The 5,258-nt window shown below is 45.8% G+C and overlaps 1 long non-coding RNA gene across 1 annotated transcript; it reads right to left on the bottom strand.

Moving 5' to 3' along the window:
• Window positions 1-2,897: 2,897 nt before the first annotated feature.
• LOC123092268 (uncharacterized) lies at window positions 2,898-5,251 on the bottom strand. Its single transcript, XR_006444449.1, has 2 exons — window positions 3,464-5,251; window positions 2,898-3,384 (listed from the first exon to the last, which is right to left on the bottom strand). It is a non-coding gene; the product is annotated as an uncharacterized lncRNA (long non-coding RNA).
• Between the last annotated feature and the right edge of the window lie 7 nt (window positions 5,252-5,258).

Below are 5,258 nucleotides of genomic sequence, written 5' to 3'. Positions count from 1 at the left end.
CGATCCAGCGAGCTACAACACGGAGGGGGGAGAAGGCTTTATACGGGCGTGCACAGACATGCCACGCCGCGCTCCCACGTACCCCACTCACGCACCCCCAGGCCCCGCGCTCCCAGGCTCGTGCACCCGACGCGCACGCCCGCAGTCGCCACGGCCCGAGTCCAGTGCCCTGACGCGGTCACTCCTCCGCGCATCTCGCCTACACACAACGGCCCACACGCTCGTATGCGTGGACACACACACATACACCCTTGGTCACGCACGCACCCGACCAAGCCTGCCATGGGCCGAGCCCAACGCGTCCACCGCACGCACACGTGCACCGCGTCGCCGCTCGCCGTGGCTTATTGCCCTACAGTTGTCGAGGGCGTCGACGAAGCAGCCGTCGCCGAGGATGATGTCGTCGAGGAAGTCTAAGGAGCGGTCGCGCGGACGCTGCCCAGAAAACTCTAGACCGCCCTCGTGCAGGGTCGAAGGATGCGGCCGAAGTCACGAAGACACCACTTGCCGGGCTGCCGTTGCATGGCGGACAACACGGCCGGCTTCGTTCAGACGGCAGCTCAGCACTTGTGGTATGTGAGGAAGGAGGTGGAGATGTGTTCTGTTTATCTCCCGATGCTCTCTGCTCTTTATAGAGACTAGTACATATGCCCGTGCGTTGCAACGGACGAAATATTGACAAAACCTACTATACGTGCCAGTTCGCTTCACTTATATTCAAATCTCGAAAATGTCGAATTAGGTTACCATCTCGAAAATGTTGAATTAGGTTACCCTTATCTCTATAAGGTCCATATGCAGGTGTGTTGCCACGGGTTGAATTATTCTTGTTTGGATCATGAAGTGTTCACGTGAGAAGCCACCCTAACGTCCTTCACCGGTGCATACTTACGCTTCGCACTTCTATCAAATGAAAGAGTAGTGATACATAGAATATAATTCTTACATATGCATGGAATAGTCTTTTAAGGGAAGAAACATACAATGTGATTCTTAGGGCATCTCGGGGGCAGTCCACGGACATTGGTGTGGGAGACGACCATCCAATACTTTCCGCATATGTCTATCTGCATTTCGGAAGAAATTTAATGAAAGTGAACAAATTTGATGGATGTTTAAACAAACCGATTTTTAGACAAAATCGGGTGCTTTTCATATAGACCGGAGCAAATTAATTACATTTCGACATATTTGAACTAAGTCATACTATAAACCTACTCTATATGGCCCCAACGCCCCTTCGGCTGTTTTCGGTCGACCGTGAGCCCCGGGAATTGAAGCTCCAGCTCTGCCTTCATAGTCTCCGCCTCCATATCCTACAAGCAGCTAATCGATCGACGATTTTGAGCCCGCCAAGCTTGGCTTCAGCGTGAGCGAAAGGGTGGTGGCCTTCCTAGGGCCCGTGTGTCGACGAACCCCCATGCTCTACTCTTTGTCACTGTCGGCGGCGCCCTTGGGGACGTGTTGACTTGGTGGTCGTGGCGGCGAGGCGCGGGCGTGGCAGAGCTGGCAACGTCATCCTTGTCGTCTCTCTTGTCGTAGACTTCGTCGGCCGCCTTGTTGTTCTCCTTGAAGGCCGCTTCTAACTCCGCCTGACGCTGGCGGTACCACCAGCAGTCACGGCAGATTTCGCAGGCGGTACGATAGGAGTCGACCAACTCCTCATGCTCCGCCCGGTCCATGTGCAAAGTGATCGCCGTGCCGGCGGCGAGTTGCTCCAGCATGCGTCGGTGCTCATTGAGGAGGAAGAGGTTCTACTCCTAGTTGGCTTGCGCCTGTCGGAACAAGGCCTCCCGCTCAGCCAACACCGTTTCGGTGAAGTGAGCATGGGCCTAGTCCATGGTGAAACCCACATGGACCGGAGAGGAGGGTGGCATTAACTCGTCATCGGTCGCATCCTCTATTGGGATGTTCGTAACGTCGACCTCCGCCTGCCTGCCAGACTGCTAGCCGCCTCCCACTCAGCCAATACTGTTTCGGTGTAGTGAGCATGGGCCTAGCCCATGATGATATCCACATGGACCAGCGAGTAGGGTGGCATCGACTCGTCATCGGTTGCGTCCTCTATTGGGATGTCAGTGCGGTCGGTGCCGCTTCAATGCTAGAGTGCCAGTGAGAGTCGTCGATCTGAGCCTGCATGGTGCTCTGGAGCGGTGCTGACCAGTTCTGGTGGAATTGACAAGGGTGGGCCATGGCAGTCATAATTGAGCATGGCAGCAATCCGTACGCCTGCAAAGCTACCAATTTGTTTTCGGATTGCGGGAAATAAGAAGTTCGGACCGATCGACGGAACGATACATGTCGGCGTTAGATGGTAAACATGTTCGGCCGTGCGGCCCAGACGGTTGCAAGCATTTCAAGGGTTGGCGTTGGATACTCTTTGAGAGTTTATTATCAAAAGATTCAAACTCTAATGATTTTTATTACGTAGCTTTTTAATGGAAGGTTTCTTTTATTTGAAAGATTATATTACAGTTCCAATGTTTTTTTCACTGGCCCAAACGCAAGAAAATATTATAACTCCCGTGTACGTTAAAAACAAAGTTGGGGCCGAGTCAGCGGCACGTACACGTTAAAAACAAAGTTGGGGCTGAGCGGGTGGCACGTACACCCATCAGGCCATCACGTGTCCTCCACCGCTTTGCCTCAAAAAGAAAACGGGTCCTCCACCGCTAGTTTATTATCCACTAGTAAATGTGCACGTGCAATGCACGTGTTGAGTGTGATGATTCGGTTCATGTAATGAGACTTAACCTACGTAGCTACTTACAGATAAAAGAACACATATTTCGTTTCCATCTCATCATGTGCATCTTCTCTTTTCACCATGTCATGCCATGCAACTCTATTTCTTCAAAACCCATAGGAAGACGTGTAGAACGAACGTCTTCAACACATAGAGCAAACAAAGGACTTCAATTTGCAAGAAAAAACTCAGTCATACAACACACAAGCAACTCTGATCCTTCAAAACCGTGCCAAGCTGCTATGGTTACAATTGAGAGCGACTATTTCAGGCTCAAAAAGGTTTCTCTTCAGTCGGGTCAGTTTTCCCTCCACCGTCACATATATGCATCCAACGGACCTGTAACCTTCTTCCTCCAGACATACGCCAAAACACACGACCGTCCACGTTGCAGCCTTGCCGCCCTGGTCTGCCCGAGGTACCGCTGCTGCCGTCGTCATCCCTCTAACCCACCTCTACCCAAACCCCATAACCCGCTACATGTCCTCCGCCGCCGACACCACGACAAGTTGCGTCGTCCCTGCCTACGTCCAGGTCCTAGCTCCATCTCCATCTTGGAGATGCCGCGACAGGCAGTGTCACCTCCATCTGAGCCTTACTGCCGTCTCACCTACTTCTCAGGCAAAAATTCCAGTCACCTGATAAATAGCAAGCACAATTATAATAACATGAAATAACTTCACTTCTATAGGGGGCTCAAAAGAATTTAATGACAACCTTGCTGTAAAATTTGTCGATCTAGATGTTGACTCTTCCAAGGGTTGATTGTGAACCAATAGTTTCTCATTAGATCCTTCGGCTCGGGCAAAAAAGGATTAAATCAAATAATGCAGCCCTAGGAAAAAGGCCATAGAAAGATTCCAGGTCCACTAAGAGAAGACAAATGAATTAAAACAATTTTTTAAAGGTTCACATTGCTATCAATAAGACCAAATCATGTTTTGAGTCTCATGTATTCGGCACTTAGGAGCTATACATTCCAAAATTACATTGTTGTAGCATAAATCAATGTATTAACATATATGGTTTAGTCTGAGAAATAAGTTGTCTTGTCAAGCATAACTTCTGAATGTATAAAACAATAAGGAGGAAATAAATGTGATCATGAAAGCCATCTTCCTCAAACTTTACTGTGTAACTGTATTTAGTTTTTTGACCTGCTGTAACTGCATTTAGCGGAAGCATAATTTGCTCCATAACCAAGAAAAAAAATAATGAAATGACCACAAATTTAACATGGATAGAAATGTGGCAAATAAAAAATGGAATGTCTTATGACCTGTAACATATATGAAAACAAGACCAGGTGCAGGTGCATGTGGCTGGTGCATCAGGATATGTAAGAAGTTAGCAAGAATTGTGTGTTGATCAAGCAGGGCCAATGCCATGTGAATAGACCAAATATCATACTCCAAACCTCCCATTTGACTGTAAAAAGACCTTACTTTCATTGGCACGTCCGTTATTATTGATCAAGAAAGTATAAATCATATGTACATTGAAAATGTTCACGTGCTCACGCCCTCAAATGGCAGACCAACAACTAAGATAAACCATACCCATAGGTTAATTTTTAAAGCAATGCTTTCTTTTCTCATATACAAATAGTTCCGTATACTAACAGTCTAACTCAGCAATCGTGCACATGCAACTTCGGAAGTAATATAAATATAGATCATTGCATGTTAATTGCTATATCAACACCTTTTCTAAAAAAAATTGCTATATCAACAAAACTCAACAGAAAAGAAAGAATGCTGAGCTGTAAACAAATATATTGCATGTTAGTTGTAGTCGCAGCAAATCGTTCCCTGACGCCTAGAAGACATGTCATTACAAAACATAGCACCTCACACATGTAGCAAAAATCTAACATGTCGTTACAGAATTAGCAGCATAAAGTCAGTCATAAATGTGGACTAAATTCTAAGGAAACATAAAAGTATCTATGTAAATAAGCTTTCAGTGGCCTAGTTTGAGATTAAGCACCACTATCCATTGTTCCATCATTCAGCTAAAAATCAAAATATTTGATTGATATTGAGACCCTCGAGAAAAAACATAAAATCAGGCTTGTCAATAGCTAGCTATTGTATATGTATCTCCAAATTTCTTGTACAATCATTGTGTGATTGTTCAAAACAGATAGCTTGAACTTTGGATTCTACAATTGCTTGATTGGAAAATACTAATTTTATAATATTATCAACTGCCATTGATTCGAGAGTGAGTGAATATGAAAACAAATCAGACATAAAATGAAAACCTGCAAAAGATTGTAGGTGCTAATCAGTATACTTTACTAACACTTTGGTTGCAGAATAAAAAGAGATTCTAAATCCAAATCTAAGACTATATGAACAACAGGGGAGGGGTTGACATAGCCAACAACTTCTGACTTTGAGTCGAAGCTTGGATTGTACGTAAGACAAGTATTGCAGAATAAACAACATTCAGGTAACAAGAAGGCTTGCATAAACCCACAAAAATATAAAATTTAATACATGGAAGC

The sequence above is a fragment of the Triticum aestivum genome, chromosome 4B (assembly GCF_018294505.1).
Source record: "Triticum aestivum cultivar Chinese Spring chromosome 4B, IWGSC CS RefSeq v2.1, whole genome shotgun sequence".
Taxonomy (NCBI): domain Eukaryota; kingdom Viridiplantae; phylum Streptophyta; class Magnoliopsida; order Poales; family Poaceae; genus Triticum; species Triticum aestivum.
This window is presented reverse-complemented; position numbering and strand designations above follow the sequence as displayed.